The 19,774-nt window shown below is 41.7% G+C and overlaps 1 protein-coding gene and 1 non-coding gene across 4 annotated transcripts in view; one reads left to right on the top strand and one right to left on the bottom strand.

The window, feature by feature from the left end:
- The window catches only part of MTMR7 (myotubularin related protein 7), a 101,291-nt gene that overhangs the window by 12,373 nt on the left and 69,144 nt on the right, over positions 1–19,774 (top strand). The gene's annotated exons all lie outside the window — the stretch shown is intronic.
- Positions 17,233–17,304, bottom strand: TRNAE-UUC. Its single transcript has one exon. It is a non-coding gene; the product is annotated as a tRNA-Glu (tRNA).

Raw genomic sequence — 19,774 nt, 5'->3', positions numbered from 1 at the left:
ACTGTTTTCTGGAAGTGACTGCACCATTTTAAGATCCCAGCAACAATGTGTGAAGGTTCCAATTTTTTCCCATCTCTGCCAGCACTTGTTATTGTCAGTCTCTTTTATTCATCCCAGGCGGTGTGAAGTGGTATTCATCATGACTTTGGTTTGCATTTCCCTCATGCGAAGAGTTGACTCATTGGAAAAGACTCTGATGCTAGGAGGGATTGGGTGCAGGAGGAGAAGGGGACAACCGAGGATGAGATGGCTAGATGGCATCACTAACTTGATGGACGTGAGTCTGAGTGAATTCCGAGAGTTGGTGATGGACAGGGAGGCCTGGCGTGCTGCGATTCATGGGGTCATAAAGAGTCGGACACAACCGAGCAACTGAACTGAACTGAATGACTAATTATGTTGAGCATCTTTTCATGTGTTTAATGACCGTTTGTGTATCTTTGAAGAGCTGTCTATTCAAATCCTTTGTTCATTCTTAATTGGGTTATTTGCTTAATTATTGAGTTGCAAAACTTCTTTATACATTATGGATATAAGTCCGTAATCCGTATAATAAGTAATCCGATATAACTCCGAAAGAGGTATGACTTGCATATGTCTTCTCCCAGTCTGTCAGTTTTTTTTCACTGTCTTGATGGGATCCTTTGAACACAAGGGCTTTCCTGGTGTTTCAGATGGTAAAGAATCTGCCTGCTAATGCAGGAGACCCAGGTTCAATTCCTGGGTCAGGAAGATCCTCTAGAGAAGGGAATGGCTACCCACTGCAGTATTCTTTCCTGAAGAATTCCATGGACAGAGGGGGCTGATGGGCTGCAGTCCATGGGGTCACAAAGAGTCGGACAAGACTGAGCAACTTACACTTTTTTTTTTTGAATGAAAAAGTTTTGAATTTTGATGACGTCAACCTTACCCAGTTGTTTTCTCACTTGTGCTTTTGGTGTCATATCCATGGGTGTTTTTTTAAAAACTCCCCTTTCTTTCTGTAAAAACGTAATACAGAAAATTTAGTTCAAAAAAGCAGAAAGAAAATGAAAGCTGTGCATAATCTCAACACCCAAGAACTGCTGTTAACTTTGTATCTATTGTGAGCCCTTTTGATAGCTCAGTTGGTAAAAAATCCTCCTGCAATGCAGAAGACCCCGATTCGATTCCTGGGTCAGGAATATCCCCTGGAGAAGGCAACCCACTCCAGTATTCTTGGAATTCCCTTGTAGCTCAGCTGGTAGAGAATCTGCCTGCAAAGTGGGAGACCTGGGTTCGATCCCTGTGTTGGGAAGATCCCCTGGAGAAGGGAAAGGCTATCCACTCCAGTGTAGCCTAGAGAATTCCATGGACGGTATAGTCCATGGGGTTGCAAAGAGTCAGACATGACTTAGCAACTTATCTTTATATAAACTTTATAAACTATATATATATAAAACTTTTCTTTGTATAAAAATAGGAAAACAACATAAAACAAAATTAGGTTTATTTTATTTCTCTGTGTGTGTGTGTAATTTTGGAAAGTGAGAACCTGTGTTTTGTATCTAATAGTATAACATAAATATATTTCTTACTTTATTAAACTTTCTTCTGAAAACTGATCTGTTGTCACTACACAGTCTCACATTGTGTGGAGGCATTATAAATTGTTTAGTGTTAGAAGGCAATCACTTCTCCATGGGTCTTAAACATTTCTGCACTTTTGCTCTGAAGTTATCTTTTTCAAGGGTGATTTTGTAGTGAACCACCTTGAAAGAAAGACACAGTTCCTCCCCTGGGCAAAGGGCAGATTCGTTTGCTGTCTGCGATAAGAAAGACAATATTTTCCTCGGGGGCAGAGGTTGCTCAGGCTTGTTAGCAGCCCTCTTACAAGATTGGCATGTGGGCGGCTCTGTGCTCTGAGTTCTTCATCTGGGAGCCGCTGTGTGCAAGGCCTGTGCTGGGCACTCTTTTCCCATAGACTGGGGGGTGGAGGGCGAGGGGAGGGGGCCAGGGGAGGGAGTAGGCACCTGGCACAGGCCTGAGGCCCTGCTTTCTGGGTTGCAGAGAGTCACGGAGTCCAAATTCCTGACCCTGGAGTCTTATGTCTTCTGTCAGCATCCTTGATACCACGGATGATACTAACTTGTGAGGTTGAAAGCAGATTAACATTTCAGACATTTTACAGCTTTTAACTAAGTTTATTCTACGCTCCAAAATCACTGTAGATGGTGACTGCAGCCATGAAATTAAAAGAAGCTTACTCCTTGGAAGGAAAGTTATGACCAGCCTAGACAGCATATTAAAAAGCAGAGACATTACTTTACCAACAAAGGTCTGTTTAGTCAAGGCTATGGTTTTTCCAGTGGTCATGTATGAATGTGAGAGTTGGACTCTAAAGAAAGCTGAGCACTGAAGAATTGATGCTTTTGAACTGTGGTGTTGGAGAAGACTCTTGAGAGTCCCTTGGATTGCAAGGAGATCCAACCAGTCCATCCTAAAGGAAATCAACCCTGAATATTCATTCGAAGGACTGATGTTGAAGCTGAAACTCCAATACTTTGGCCACCTGATGCAAAGAGCTGACTCATTGGAAAAGACCCTGATACTGGGAAAGATTGAAGGCAGGAGGAGAAGGGGATGACAGAGGATGAGATGGTTGGATGGCATCACTGACTTAGAGCACATGGGTTTGGGTAAACTCTAGGAGTTGGTGATGGACAGGGAGGCCTGGCCTGCTGCGGTTCATGGGGTCTCAAAGAGCCGGACACGACTGAGCAACTGAACTGAACTGATTCCTTAATATCTGATATTTATTTGCTTCCGTTTTGTCACTAGAACAAATAACTGTGATAAACATCAGTGAATTTAAATTGTTGGACAGATCTCTCTGTCGCCTCAGCTTAAACTTCTGAAGTGTGTTTGTGGGTTCCGTTTCTATATAAAGATTTTTCACATCATCTGCTGCATTTGCCATTGGAGTTGTGTCTGCTTTACCACTGTAAGCGGAGGAACTTTTTTTCTTTCTTCTTATGAGAATGATATATGAAGTGTCCTTATTGTTCAGTCGCTGAGTCATGTCTGAGTCTTTGTGACCCTGTGGACTGCAGCACGCCAGACTTCCCTTCCTTCACCATCTCTAAACTCATGTCCATTGAGTCAGTGATGCCATCCAACCATCTCATCCTCTGTGACCCCCTTCTCCTCCTGCCCTCAATCGTTCCCAGCATCAGGGTCTTTTCCAATGAGTCGGCTCTTCACATCAGGTGGTCAAAGTATTAGAGCTTCAGCAAATGTGGTTTCTCATGAATTTATATAGCTTTGCTTATTGGTGAGATTGAATATACTTTTGTTGGCTGTCTGTAACAGTAGCAATATACATAGTACTGGTGAAAGAAAATCCTTCAGTAGTACTTTCTGTGTGTTAGGCACTCGATTCATTAGTCCTTAAAATAACTCTAATTAGGTAAGTATTATTATTACCCCCATTTCACAGATGAGGAAACTGAGGTGAAATGTTAGTCAGCAGCAAGGAGCAGAGTGAGGATTCAGAAGCAGACAGTATAGCAACGGTTGCGTCCTCAACAACTCCGCTGTCTCGCATTTGGATGTTGAGAGCAGGAGAGAAGGTGGCCTGGGTTCCCAGTGCTCTGCATTCTCAGCCCTCCTCACATTCTTGCCCTGAGGGAAGGTATCAGACATTCCTCTCATTTTTTCTCATTATTGCAATTTGGTTTTGTCAAAAGAACCAAGGTCAGCCTTTTGTTTTGATTTGAATCTGTGTAAAGACTGTCTATCCTAAAGAAAATCAACCGTGAATATTCACTGGAAGGAGTGATGCTGAAGCTCCAATACTTTGGCCACCTGATGTGAAGAGCCAACTCTTTGGAAAAGACCCTGATGCTGGGACAGATTGAGGGCAAGAGGAGAAGAGGGTGACAGAGGATGAGTTGTTTGGATGGCATCACTGACTCAATGGACATAAGTTTGAGCAAACTCCGGGAGATAGTGAAGGATGGGGAGGCCTGGCGTGCTGCAGTTTATGGGGCAGACAGGACTTAGTGGCCAAACAACAACAAAGACAGATTATTGCCCAATTGTTAAGGGCTGTTCCATTGCCCAATATTTGACAATATTGGGGAGGTAGCCTGTGTAATCAAGTACATGATCTCATTTCAGAAGCAAGGCTGCTAAGTTTGTTACAGAGAAACACACCACTTAAGGGATGTGTGTATAGTTATGGCTTATTTGTATTGTTGTATGGCAGAAACCAACAAAACATTGTAAAACATTTAAAAAATAGAAAAAAAAGTATAGCTGTAGCAGTTAACATTTTCTTTAGTTTTCTGAGTTGTGCCTAAGTGGGAGTTATGGTCAAGCTTTCCTCGAAACCACCTACGTGTGTTGAAATCCTCACTTCTAGTAGGTTTAGCAAAAGTGTAGCTGTAGTCTGGGTTGTCCGGATGTGGGTACAGAACACATAATGTGTTGTAGACCATAAGAATCCCTATTCATTTTATACTGTGTAAGAAAGCAGGTGAAAGTGAAAGTTGTTCAGTCACTTCCGACTCTTTGTGACCCCATGGACTACAGTCCATGGAATTCTCTAGGCCAGAATACTGGAGTGGGTAACCTTTCCCTTCTCCAGGAGATCTTCCCAACCCAGGGATCAAACCCAGGTCTCCTGCATTGCAGGGGGATTCTTTACCAGCTGAGCCACAAGGGAAGCCCAAGAATACTGGAGTGGGTAGCCGATCCCTTCTCCAGCGGAATGCAAGCAGATTCTTTACCAACTGAGCCATCAGGGAAGCCCTTTCTAATTAGGGGGATGTACACTATATGTGTGTGTGATGGTGAAAATTCTATGAAGAGAAATAGCACAATATAAGGAGGAGAGGGATGTTGGTGGGAGTGTTAGGATGGGTCTGTTTGATATAGGCTGATAATACAGCCTTCTTGATAAAATAACATTTGAGCAGAGGCCTGCAAGTGAGGGAGCCAATTACCCGCTCACCTGAGGACAGCAGAGGGTCTGGAAGTAGGCGCCTGCTTGGAGTCTTTGAGCAGGAGCAGGAAGCCAGGTGGGTGAGGGGCAGGGTGCTGTGGGGAGCGAGCTTTAAGCGGGGTGGGGAGATCCACAGAAGGGATCCGAGCTCTGGCTTACCTTTAACAGGATCTTGGGCAAAAATAAACTGGATGCAGGTGGGAGGGTAGGCAAAGATAGAAAGAAGGGATGAAGGTAGCAATGGAGGTGGAAATAAACCAAATATATTTAAAAGTAGAGTGATAAGGATTTACTAATAGAGTAGATAAGAGAGGAGAGAAAAAGAGGCGTTAAGGAGAGCACCTAGGTTATTTGCCCCAGCCTGTAAGGGTGGATTGCTGAGATGGAAAGAGCCACAGGAGGAGATTGGAAGTGAGGGGAGAGGGACCCTGGGGCTCAGTTTTGGACACACCGAATTTGAGATGCCTGTTAGGCACGGAGGTGATTTCCTTAGTAGGGTGGGGGCATCCCCTTGAGGAGCTGCAGAAGGACAATATGAGAGTGGCATACTTTTAAAAAATAGGGCTTTCTTTTTTATCACTTTATAAAGATCTCAAATCCTTTAGAAAGTAGTCTGATATAAATCAAGTCAGTCATTAAATACAAATTCTGAAAACTTTCTCATAAACCATATATGCTTGTATGTTAGGTCAGAGTTCCCTATGGATTTCATTACATCTAAGGACTAACATCAAATTATTTTCAGTTGAATATTGAATTATGTATCTTGTACATAAATAATATATTTATTTTTGTTGTTTAGTCGGTAAGTCATGTCTGACTCTTTTGTAACCCCATGTACTATAGCCTGTCAGGCTTATTCCCAGTAGCTTAATTTTTGTTTTTTTTTTTTCCCTCACCTTCACCTATCATTTATCAAGGTGAACTGTAAATAGATACATTTTCCAGCATGAGAGGAGTGTAATATTTAAAGGTGTGCTAGATGATTCGTTTGTAATATGAAAGATTCTGCTATGCTTTCTCTGGTTCAGGTATTTGAATCTATTTTCAAAAAGCAAACAAGTACCTTTATAATTCAACAATAATAACAAGATCCAAGCAACTCAATTAAAAACTGGGCAAAGACTTGAATAGACATTTCTCCAAAGAAGATATCCAGATGGCTGGTGAGCACCTGAAAAGATGGCCAGCATCATTAACTGTTAGGGAAATGCAGATCAAAACCACAGTCGAATACCACTTTATACCCATTAGATGGTTACTGATAACAAACAAACAAAAGTAAGTTTTGGCAAGGATGTAAAGAAGTTGCAACTCTTGAGCATGACTGGTGGAAATGTAAAATGGAGCAGCTTCTGGGATAACAGTTTGGTGGTCCCTCAAAAACTTAAACATAGAATTACTGAAATGATCCAGCAATTCTGTTCCTACATATATGCCCCAAAGAATTAAAAACAGGGACGCAAATAGACACTTGTATGCCTATGTTCATAGCTGCATTAGTCAGAATCAATTATTATAGTATTATACAGAGCGGCTTCACTACCCTGAAAATCCTGTGTCCCACATATTCATCCCTCCCATCCCAGCCCTTGGCAACCTCTGATGTCTTTGTGTCTTCACAGTTTTATCTTTCTCAGAATGTCATACAGTTGGAATCATCCATTAGGTAGCCTTTTCAGTTTGCATATTATAGACTTCTGTGTACAGGTTTTTGTGTGAATGTAAGTTTTCAGCTCCTTTGAGTAAATCCGAAGAAGGTAATTGCTTGATTACCTAGTAAGAGCATGTTTGGTTTTATAAGTAAACCATCAAACTTTCTTCCAACATGACCGTACCATTTTGCATTTCTGTCAGGAATGAATGAGAGTTCCAGTTGCTTCACATCCTTGTCAACATTTGGTGTTGTCAGTATTTGTATTCTAATCAGTGTGTAGTGGTAGCTCATTGTTTTTTTAATTTGCATTTCCCTGATGATGTATGATGTAGGTTGTATGCTTATTTGCCCTCTGTATGTTTTTGGTGAGGTGTCTGGTAGGGTCTTTGGCTCATTTTTTAATCAAGTGTTTTTTATCAGAAATGCCTTTTGCAAATATTTTCTCCCAATCTTGTGGCTTGACTTTTCAGTTTTGTTTTTTGGCAGTGTCTTTTTATTTTTTAAATTTTAATTGGAAGCTAATTACTTTATAATATTGTAGTGGTTTTCGCCATACATTCACATGAATCAGCCATGGGTGTACATGTGTTCCCCATCCTGACCCTCCCTCCTACCTCCCTCCCCATCCCATCCCTCAGGGTCTTTTACAAAGCAGAAGTTTTCAATTTTGATTAGCTCTCACTTATCAATTCTTTCTTTTGTAGATCATGCCTTTGCTGTTGTATTTATTTATTTATTTTTATTTTTTTTGCTGTTGTATTTAAAAAGCACTGCCAAACCATCAAGATTTTCTTCTGTGTTATATTCTAGCCAGTTGTTCATTTTTAATTGTGTCATCTATATTTGTATTGTTGAGTTGTAAGTCTTTGTATATTCTGGATACCAGATCTTTATCAGACATATGACTTGCAGATATTTTCTTCCATTTTGTGAGTCATTTTTTTCACTTTCTTATTGTTGTCCTTAGAAGCACAAAAGTTTTTGATTTTGAATAAGTCCAATTTACCTATTTTTTCTTTGGTTGCTCATGTTTTATGCATGTCTAAGAAACCACTGCCTACTCCAGGGTCATAAAGATTTACACTGTGTAGTTCTTTAGTCCATTTTGAGTTAATTTTTGTATATGATATGAGATAGAGGTCTACATTCACTCTTTTCCATATGGGATTCCAGTTGTTCCAGCATCCTTTACTGACTTTCCTTATTCCCTTTGTCTCCATAACTGTGTGAAAAATTATTTCCCTATAGTTGCTCAGACCATAGATGCTTGGGTTTCTTACTGGACTCTTGGTTCTATTCCTTTGATCTCTATCCTTCACTAGTACCACACAGTCTTGATTACTATAGAAATGTATATGATCTTGAATGAGTCAGTTGAGGTCTCCCAAAGCCTTGATTTTTCCATCTGTAACTCATTAGGACATTAAAGAAGAGGATACATTGAAATACTTAATGTGACATGTAGTAAGTATTTTCTGTTTTATTATATTCATTATCATCATCATTGCAAAAGGAGATGGTCACAGGTTTGTATGCTGGAAGAACTTTGACAAAATTTGAGAATAAAAACTTTTTTCTTAATCCAAACATTTCATCTGACTTACACATTCACTTCATTTCCTTACTGTACAATGTGTTTGAGTACTTTTTACTCTGAAGGCACTCTGCAAAGAGTCCCTTCCCGTCACCCAACTCTAGTTCATATCCATATTTGAGAGCATATTTTTCTTTTATAAAAGCATTAATTTCATCCAACACATGGATTTTTGGAAAAGTGTCGAGTTTTGCTCAGGAAGCCCCTGCCGTGGCTTCTGTTCCCTGGAGAAGAAGCCTCTATGACATCATCGAGGACTTCTGAGAGAGAGTTCCCTTTGGAGTGGATGTGTGGGGAGGAAACTGAGAAATACACTGATTTTTCTCCTTTTTAGTGGGTGAAAATAACATGGTTTCATTGATGCCTGCATTAAAGCTTTCAGAAGCTTAATGTCTTACAGTGAACACATTATACACCTTGAAATATTTGAATGCTTATGAGAAATGATCAAGACGTGAACACATAACCGCCTACCTTTGTCCATTGGACATTCATTTCTTTATTTGTGAATTTCAACATTTGTCACTTGACCTCACAGTATTGACTGATTTGCTTTAGTTATCACCTCTGTCACATCTCCACAGGCAAACAGTGTCTGAAGTGCTTGTTTTCACAGAACACATGTGCGTATATTTTCTCATCCTTATTTAAAGGTTCCTTTTATTGGTTTTTCCGTTGTGAATGGGACTCACTGTGAAGTATGCATGAAAGTAAACTTCTTGACTGAACAGCCAGGATTTCGTGACTCTGTCCTGTGTGATGGTTCTGTTTTATATTCTATTGCACTCAGAGGGAGGCCAAGAAACGCATTTTGTACCATACTTCTTAGGCCAGGAACAGTCAAAACTATTTTTTTCTAGTGGCCTTTCCCCTAGTGGACAGCGAGTTGAAGCCTTTGGGAGTTCAAGTTACTTCCCAGGACACAAGTCCAACCCTTCCTCCCACAGCCATTTAAAATAGGTTAAAAATAACCCCCACTTAACATTTTGTGGCAGGCTATGACAGCTTTACAAAAATTGTATGTTTACTTTTCTCCTCTTTTTCGTGTATTAAAACACTGCTTATCACAGATTCCCGGAGAAAGAAATTTATTGCCAAGCTCTGAAAGAAAGTCTTGTTCCTCAGGGCATGTAGCAAAGCACAGATGATTTTGAACGTTTGGGGCATCGTTGACTTCCACGTGGGAGTGAGCTGTTCAGCCTGTGGGAGTAGTGGTGGTTTATCAAAGGGATTCTACCTTCTTGAGCTGAGCGAGTCAGTTCAAGGACCCTATTCATGACTTTATTCTTCACTTGGACCTTCAACAGCTATTCGTTGAGTGCTCTCTGTAGGTCAGGGGCTGTTTTAGGCCTTGGGGATCCATCTGGTGGTGAATAAGACAAGCTCCCTAGTTTTATGGTACTTACACTGTAGGAAAGACTTAGGCAAACAAACAAACAAAAATATTGCAATATATATATATAAAATCACCGTAAGCCAAGACCTTGGAAAATCTTCCACTTTTAGATTTATTTGCCAAATCCTGTTGCCTTTCTTCCCTTGTAAACCTTCCAGTTGCTTCTCACCCACCTCAGGATGCAAACCAATGTCCTAGGATCCTCCTGGAGCACCCAACAGACAACTGGGTATTTGTGTACATTGTAAATTGATCACAATAAGTCTAGCTAACATCTGTCTTATTTTTTAACACGAGCTAGTGCTCCCTGGTTGTCTAGTGGTTAGGGTCCAGTGCTCTCGTATTTATGCTAGTATTTTATTAAAATAAAAGTATTTCACAAGATAATAGAAATATGGCTTCCAATAAAAATATTATACCTGGGCTTAGTACCAAGTTCACAGATTTTAGTTTTGCAAGGAAAATCAGGCTTTAAAAAGTGAAGCAACATTGTAACCAAAACTTTAATCCCAAGGATTCTCACAAAACACTACAAATAACTGCATGAAAACTAGTCTGCCAGAAACTGGCAGGACACGGTGTGTTGAAGAGTCTCAACTTTTCAAATAAAGAATTTCATGAAGAGCTATGTAATTACATATGTGCTTATGCTCACTTGTGTCTGTCAGTTTGTGAGCCCATGGATAACCTGCCATCTGTCCATGGAATTTTCCAGCAAGAATACCTGTGAGGAAACGACTGAGTCGCCAGTTTCCACGCCAGGAGATCTTCCTGACCCAGGGATCGAACCTGTGTCTTCTGCATTGCAGGCTGATTCTTTACCACTGAGCCACCTGGGAAGGCTGTATATATAGCAATTGCATAAAGAGCTTATGACCTAAAGCAAAGTGCCCTAAAGTTGCTTGAAACCTGTCAGATTCTACACCACCTGGGTAACGTCTTTGCAGTGTGAAGACTAGTTGGATTTAAAAAAAAAATTCTAATCAAGTTGTAGGGTGCAGCTTTGATTTTTACCTGCTGACTTGTGTTCACAGCAGCTTTTAAAAACTGCTTGTTTAACCACAGCTGCATCCTGTACCCCAGCTATGGGGGAGAAAGTCAAAAGTCTTAGTTCCATGGCATTTAGTTTTAGTCTTCGCTTTTGCAGAGAGAGCTCTTTTTTTGTTTATTTTTTCATTTGTCCTTATTCCTTATGTCTTGTACTTGCAACATCTTCCACCATTGAGAATTCCTTACCTCCTTGACTGAAGATTCAAATTCAGTAATAGAGCATTCTTGGTTAATCATACCTGATTCTACCTCTAAGCCCTCACATACCGTTCATACTGTTCATGGAGTTCTCAAGGCAAGAATACTGAAGTGGTTTGCCATTCCCTTCTCCAGCAGACTACATTCTGTCAGACCTCGCCACCATGACCCGCCTGTCTTGGGTGGCCCCACACGGCATGGCTTAGTTTCATTGAGTTAGACAAGGCTGTGGTCCTAGTGTGATTAGATTGACTAGTTTCCTGTGAGTATGGTTTCAGTGTGTCTGCCCTCTGATGCCCTCTTGCAACACCCGCTGTCTTACTTGGTTTTCTCTTACCTTGGATGTGGGGTATCTCTTCACAGCTGCTCCAGCAAAGCACAGCCACTGCTCCTTACCTTGGATGAGGGGTATCCCCTCAAGGCTGCCCCTCCTGACCTTGAACATGGAATAGCTCCTCTCGGCCCTCCTGCACCAACGCAGCCACCGCTCCTTGGATGTGGGGTAGCTCCTCTCAGCCGCCCCCCCCGCCCTCAGACGTGGGGTAGCTCCTCTCAGCCCTCCTGCGCGCGCAGCCGCCACTCCTTGGAGGTGGGATTGCTCCTCTCGGCCATTGCTGAGAAAAGGCAAAATGATAGGATATTAAAAGAGGAACTCCCCAGGTCGGTAGGTGCCCAATATGCTACTGGAGATCAGTGGAGAAATATCTCCAGAAAGAATGAAGGGATGGAGCCAAAGCAAAAACAATACCCAGTTGTGGATGTGACTGGTGATAGAAGCAAGGTCCGATTATGTAAAGAGCAATATTGCATAGGAACCTGGAATGTTAGGTCCATGAATCAAGGCAAATTGGAAGTGGTCAAACAGGAAATGGCAAGAGTGAATGTCGACATTCTAGGAATCAGCGAACTAAAGTGGACTGGAATGGGTGAATTTAACTCAGATGACCATTATATCTACTACTGCGGGTAGGAATCCCTTAGAGGAAATGCAGTAGCCATCATAGTCAACAAGAGAGTCCAAAATGCAGTACATGGATGCAATCTCAAAAATGACAGAATGATCTCTATTCATTTCCAAGGCAAACCATTCAATATCACAGTAATCCAAGCCTGTGCCCCAATCAGTAACGCTGAAGAAGCTGAAGATGAACGGTTCTATGAAGACTTACAAGACCTTTTAGAACTAACACCCAAAAGATGTCCTTTTCATTATAGGGTACTGGAATGCAAAAGTAGGAAGTCAAGAAACACCTGGGGTAACAGGCAAATTTGGCCTTGGAATACAGAATGAAGCAGGGCAAAGGCTAATAGAGTTTTGCCAAGAGAATGCACTGGTCATAGCAAACACCCTCTTCCAACAACACAAGAGAAGACTCTATACATGGACATCACCAGATGGTCAACACCGAAGTCAGATTGATTATATTCTTTGCAGCCAAAGATGGAGAAGCTCTATACAGTCAGCAAAAATAAGACTAGGAGCTGACTGTGGATCCTGAACTCCTTATTGCCAAATTCAGACTTAAATTGAAGAAAGTAGGGGAAACCACTAGACCATTCAAGTATGACCTAAATCAAATCTCTTATGATTATACAGTGGAAGTGAGAAATAGATTTAAGGGACTAGATCAGATAGATAGAGTGCCTGATGAACTATGGAATGAGGTTTGTGACATTGTACAGGAGGCAGGGATCAAGACCATCCCCATGGAAAAGAAATGCAAAAAAGCAAAATGGCTGTCTGGGGCGACCTTACAAATAGCTGTTAAAAGAAGAGAAGTGAAAAGCAAAGAAGAAAAGGAAAGATATAAGCATCTGAATGCAGAGTTCCAAAGAATAGCAAGGAGAGATAAGGAAGCCTTCCTCAGTGATCAATACAAAGAAATAGAGGAAAACAACAGAATGGGAAAGACTAGAGATCTCTTCAAGAAAATTAGAGATACCAAGGGAACATTTCATGCAAAGATGGGCTCAATAAAGGACAGAAATGGTATGGACCTAACAGAAGCAGAAGATATTAAGAAGAGGTGGCAAGAATACACAGAAGAACTGTATAAAAAAGATCTTCATGGCCCTGATGATCACAATTGTGTGATCACTCACCTAGAGCCAGACATCCTGGAATGTGAAGTCAAGTGGGCCTTAGAAAGCATCACTACGAACAAAGCTAGTGGAGGTGATGGAATTCCAGTTGAGCTATTCCAAATCCTGAGAGATGATGCTGTGAAAGTGCTGCACTCATTATGCCAGCAAATTTGGAAAACTCAGCAGTGGCCACAGGACTGGAAAAGGTCAGTTTCATTCCAATCCCAAAGAAAGGCAATGCCAAAGAATGCTCAAACTACCGCACAATTGCACTCATCTCACAGGCTAGTAAAGTAATGCTCAAAATTCTCCAAGCCAGGCTTCAGCAATACGTGAACTGTGAAATTCCAGATGTTCAAGCTGGCTTTAGAAAAGGCAGAGGAACCAGAGATCAAACATCTGCTGGATCATGGAAAAAGCAAGAGAGTTCCAGAAAAACATCTATTTCTGCTTTATTGACTATGCCAAAGCCTTTGACTGTGTGGATCACAATAAACTATGGAAAATTCTGAAAGATGGGAATACCAGACCACCTGACTGGCCTCTTGAGAAACCTGTATGCAGGTCAGGAAGCAACAGTTAGAACTGGACATGGAACAACAGACTGGTTCCAAATAGGAAAAGGAGTATGTCAAGGCTGTATATTGTCACCCTGCTTGTTTAACTTCTATGCAGAGTACATCATGAGAAACACTGGACTGGAAGAAGCACAAGCTGAAATCAAGATTTCTGGGAGAAATATCAATAACCTCAGATATGCAGATGACACCACCCTTATGGCAGAAAGTGAAGAAGAACTAAAGAGCCTTTTGATGAAAGTGAAAGAGGAGAGTGAAAAAGTTGTCATAAAGCTCAGCATTAACAAAACTAAGATCATGGCATCTGGTCCCATCACTTCATGGGAAATAGATGGGGAAACAGTGTCAGACTTTATTTTTTTGGACTCCAAAATCACTGCAGATGGTGATTGCAGCCATGAAATTAAAAGATGCTTACTCCTTGGAAGTAAAGTTTTGACCAACCTACATAGCATATTAAAAAGCAGAGACATTACTGTGCCAACAAAGGTCCGTCTAGTCAAGGCTATGGTTTTTCCAGTGGTCATGTATGGATGTGAGAGTGGACTGTGAAGAAAGCTGAGTGCTGAAGAATTGATGCTTTTGAACTGTGGTGTTGGAGAAGAGTCTTGAGAATCCCTTGGACTGCAAGGAGATCCAACCAGTCCATTCTAAAGGAGATCAGTCCTGGGTGTTCATTGGAAGGACTGATGCTGAAGCTGAAACTCCAGTACTTTGGCCACCTCATGCAAAGAGTTGACTTATTGTAAAAGACTTTGATGCTGAGAGGGATTGGGGGCAGGAGGAGAAGGGGACGACAGAGGATGAGATGGCTGGATGGCATCACCGACTTGATGGACATGAGTTTGAGTAAACTCCGGGACCTGGTGATGGACAGGGAGGCCTGGCATGCTGTGATTCATGGGGTTGCAAAGAGTCGGACACGACGGAGCGACTGAACTGAACTGAAGCCCTCACATACTTTGTCTTTACCATAGTGCTGTTGTTTTTCAGTCACTAGATAGAAACTTTAGCATGTGCGTGTGCTAAGCATTAGGGCACAAAGGGGAAAAAAAAAAATACTACCTGTCCTTAAGAGACCTCGTGTTGAAGGCTGCCGTGTTGCTCTGGTATCACCGAGATGGTGCATCGTTTCAGGAAGCCAGGGAACCAGGGACTGTGTGTTTGTTCTTTCCACATTTCTAGTGCGGGTGTGGGTCTGCATGGTTCATGGTGTTGCAGGGAAGGTTGGAAATAAAAGAACCTCCTTGAGAACACACATTCTTGGAAACAGAGTTGGTCAGTGAGAATAGCATGTAATAAGGCAGTGTTGAATAAATGGGACATAAATATTTAATAGTAAAGACCAGCAGTGTCCCAGCAGTTTGAAGGAAAGTGGGTGATCTCTGTCGTCTGGAATGGCCAAGGAGAGGCAGGATTCAGGAGGCGGGGCACGGGTAGCAGGCTGGAGGGGACAGACTGTGCTGGGTGCATGGTGTCCTCAAGCTCTTGGGGACCTCAGAGCTCCCTGTCACAGGGATGTCATGTAGCCTTGGAAGAGGTCTTCGCATCTTTGTGTCTGCACGACATCCTGCTGTATGCTCATTTCCCAGAACGCGAATGAGGGGCTCCCAAGGGCTGACCCGTAAGACGAGAAGGGGGAAAATATGGTGCCGATTATGGAGTCTGTCCCTGGGGGCCCGGAGCCAAGGGGTGAAGCATGGGAATGTGTAAATGAGCTGGAACCTGGCCTTGCCCGGCCAACCAAGGGCTCTCCGCCTTGGTCCTCTGGCGCCGAATCCTGCCAGGAGATGGTGGGAGGGGCCGGGGTGTACATGACTTGGTTCCCTCTGTGCCCGGCTGTCTCTCTGCTCTTTGGACCAGCAGTAAGTTCCATTTGGCACAACTTGCCCTTGGAAAAATGTTTTCCCATAGTTCCCAAAGAACTATATAAGTAGATGGTTTAGACCTTTGCTTTTGTCAAAAACACATCAACTTCAGAAGCATTTTGGAAATCTTTTTTAGAGGAAAATCATGAAAAGAAGACTTTGCTTTCTATTGCTTCCTGACTAGGTCTTATTCTCCCAAATACTATCTTAGTTTTCAAAATTACTAGTGTGTTAAGGCCAACTATCTTCAATAGGTTACTCCTTAGGCTTATTCTTTGAGTCACAGAAGGCCCAGCATCTGTTCTTCATTTATTTTCCTCTTAACTCTTCTTTCTTCCTCTTTTATTTCTTATTAGGCTTGTTGAAAATGGTATTTTTGGTTGAGGTTATTTTAAGGTGGTGTTGAAATAAATCCCGAGTCTGTCCTCTTGTTCAACAGTGCATGTTCTTTTAAGCCTACACATCCAGGGTCATCCTACCAAAATAAATTATATGGGCCCTGTGCAGATCTCTCAAGTGCCTGGCTTTATTTATGAGTTTGGCTGCTGGCATAGCATTTATCGTTTCTCTTGAGCAAAAAATGGGCTCGCTTTTCTTTTCTCTGTCTTTTCCAAGAATTGCTAGCAGTCTCATTTCTTAAGTAGCTACAGGTCTATGTCACTAACTATTTTAGTTTTATTATCTCCCCTCAGGGAATTTTTAAAATTTAGTTGCATGTCCATCAAATCAACTGTTGCAACAATTGTATAGGTAGATGGAACTCAACATCCTGCCCATTTATAGGCATTCAGGGCTATCTGAAATCACTGAGATATTTCCTTTACCTTGACATAAGCTAGATGAAAACATACTTTTCTTTTTTAATTAAAAAAAATTTTTATAGGTGTTTTTATTTGTTTATTATTTTTATTTTTTAAATTTTATTTTATTTTTAAACTTTACATAATTGTATTAGTTTTGCCAAATATCAAAATGAATCCGCCACAGGTATACATGTGTGCCCCACCCTAAACCCTCCTCCCTCCTCCCTCCCCATACCATCCCTCTGGGTCGTCCCAGTGCACTAGCCCCAAGCATCCAGTATCGTGCATCGAACCTGGACTGGCAACTCATTACATACATGATATTTTACATGTTTCAATGCCATTCTCCCAAATCTTCCCACCCTCTCCCTCTCCCACAGAGTCCATAAGACTGTTCTATACATCTGTGTCTCTTTTGCTGTCTCGTACACAGGGTTATTGTTACCATCTTTCTAAATTCCATATATATGCGTTAGTATACTGTATTGGTGTTTTTCTTTCTGGCTTACTTCACTCTGTATAATAGGCTCCAGTTTCATCCACCTCATTAGAACTGATTCAAATGTATTCTTTTTAATGGCTGAGTAATACTCCATTGTGTATATGTACCACGGCTTTCTTATCCATTCATCTGCTGATGGACATCTAGGTTGCTTCCATGTCCTGGCTATTATAAACAGAGCTGCGATGAACATTGGGGTACATGTGTCTCTTTCCCTTCTGGTTTCCTCAGTGTGTATGCCCAGCAGTGGGATTGCTGGATCATAAGGCAGTTCTATTTCCAGTTTTTTAAGGAATCTCCACACTGTTCTCCATAGTGGCTGTACTAGTTTGCATTCCCACCAACAGTGTAAGAGGGTTCCCTTTTCTCCACACCCTCTCCAGCATTTATTACTTATAGACTTTTGGATCGCAGCCATTCTGACTGGTGTGAAATGGTACCTCATAGTGGTTTTGATTTGCATTTCTCTGATAATTAGTGATGTTGAGCATCTTTTCATGCGTTTGGCTGTGCCCCATGGTGTGCAGGATCTTAGTCCCCTGACTAGGGATTGAACCTAGGCCATGGCAGTGAAAACACCACGTCCTAACCCCTAGACCATCAGAGGAGTTCCCAAAACATCCTTTTCTATATAGGAAAGTTGATGGGCTTTTTTTCTTCTTTTAATAGTAAATTTTGCACAACTTATGTCTTTTCAGAGTATAGTCTTATTTATTAGAATTATTTGATAATTTGTAGGTGGCTTGAAAAATCTGTAGAAGTATGTGTGTCAAATACCCTATTTCTTGTATGAATAAAGGTCTTACATTTTTCCAGCAATTTGAGGAAATCTGTGGATTCTTCATTTTGAAAGTTAACACACCAAACATCCTTCTAACATGCATATGATTCGGGATCTTTATTTTCAGTATCCTTTTTTTTGCAGCTAGCATAACAGAATATTCTGGATAAACGTATTCATTCTTTTACCTCTTACTTTTGAAAATGAGATCAAGATTACTGGGATGAACTTCTCTACCCATATCTACCCGTGGGTGTGCCTAAAGTCCTTGGATTATGAGTCTGTTTGAAATTAGGTTTTAGTCTTTCCAAATCTGAACCCTCCTGCTTCAGTTAACCTGCCTGAAACTGGCTCTGTCCAGGGAGATGTTGGTGCTTGAGGAGGTAAGATTGAAGAGGCAGACTCCACAGGTTAGGAGATGCTGGGGGAGGTAGCAGCATGGGGGGTTTTGTTCCCATGCGTGGATTCTGGTAGCTCAGGATCTCTTTGGAGAATAATCGGTGGCATCTGTTATACGATACTGAAAGTGGTTTGGGGCATTAAAAAAGGAGCCTGCTGAAAAGATAAGGTGGGGCCAGTCTGTGGAAGGCCCTGATCAGTAGCACTGGGAACCGGGGAAGCTTTAAATAGGGAGTGATGCACAGAGGCGTGAGGAAAGATGACAGGCCGGGAGAGAGCGTGTGGCAGCCGCGCTCCAGGCTCTGGCTGTTCCCCGTGCATTCTCCTAGGCTCACCGAGGGCCCGGCCAGCTCTGCGGACCATCCCCGTGTTCTTCTGTGGCTCAAGTCCAGCCGCTCACCTGTCATTCCTGTGACCACTCTGGCTGGCTTAAGGAGAAGCCTGGAGACTTGGGCTGTGGGGGAAGTGTGCAGTGAGATTGGGCTTCTGAGCCCAGAGCCAGCAGAGAGGGAGGGGGACCTGCTGAGAGATGTAGGGTGGGGGGCACTGGGGGCTCTGAAGCCCTGGCCAGCCTGATGAGTATAGATAAGTGCTTCCTTAAAAATCCCTTTTGACTGAAGCCATATGAAGTTGAGATTTCTGTCTCTTGCTCTGTAGAATGTCCTGGCAGACAGAGGCGGAGTCAGATAATCTGTGGGCAGTGTTGCTAATTAGGAGCCTCTGGATAACTCGGTCTGGGTCCCTGGCACAGACTAGATACTCAACAAATTAATAACATGAATTATTAAATTAATGAAATTAACAGGGCTTCAACTGATGGGTGGCAGCCTGTTTCAGGGATTTTTAACAAAGGCCTTACTTTGTATTTTATCTTGACTGTGTTGACGTTTTAGCAAATAATTTGGCTTCATAGCAGGATACATTTTTGAGAGACTTAATTTTTCAGACAGCCTGAAAATAAGATTATTTTCATGCATTCTGAATATGTGTCTCCCACCAGCATCTCTCTCAGTGTTATGTCAAGGATATTTTATAAGTTTTATGAAGGGCAGAATGTCTAAGTATTTCTTCTGGTTACATGCCATGTATTTTCTTGGATTGGGCTTTGTGATTTTTGCCTTTCCCTCAGTTCTTCTCCAATATCTGACCTCTGAATAAAATGGTCCTGGGAAAAGACTTTCTTTGGTTTTATAGTTTTAAACAGATTAAATCTGCCTTTTGGGAGAAGGTTTGGTGTTTCTGATTTTTCTACCAAATGGCTGGATTAGAAAACTCCTGAAGCTTAGTGACTACCCCCTGTTATGTGTTCAAGCAACTTTATATAACTTAGGAGAAATGTGTTATCTCTTAACTTTTTCAATTAACATTTTTTTTGCAAGCAAGTTTATTATGCAACACTTTACCATGTAATTTTCCCAGTTTTATTGAGATATAATTGACACAGAACATTGTATTAGTTTAGGGTGTGTAGTATAATGATTTGATAGATAGATGTATAGGCTTCCCAGGTGGCTCAGTGGTAAAGAATCTGCCTGCCAATGCAGGAGATGCAAGAGATGTGAATTTGATCCCTGGGTTGCAAAGATCCTTTGCAGAAAGAAATAACAACCCACTCTAGTGTTCTTGCCTGGAAAATTCCATGGACAGAGGAGCCTGACTGGCTACAGTCCATGGGGTTCCAAAGAGTCTGACATGACTGACACACACTACACACACATATATATTACGAAACGATTACCATAGTGTTTGTTAACATTCATCATCTCAAAAGAGTTAACAATTTATTTCTTGTGATGAGAACTTTAAAAATCTGCTCTCTTAGCAACTTTCAAATATACAATACAGTATTGAAAGTACTTCTTTTTAAATGAGAGAAATCAAATGCTTTTTCCCCCCT

This window comes from Bubalus bubalis, chromosome 1 (assembly GCF_019923935.1).
Source record: "Bubalus bubalis isolate 160015118507 breed Murrah chromosome 1, NDDB_SH_1, whole genome shotgun sequence".
Lineage (NCBI taxonomy): Eukaryota > Metazoa > Chordata > Mammalia > Artiodactyla > Bovidae > Bubalus > Bubalus bubalis.
The sequence above is the reverse complement of the archived record's forward strand: the minus strand, read 5'-3'. Positions and strand labels throughout refer to the sequence as shown.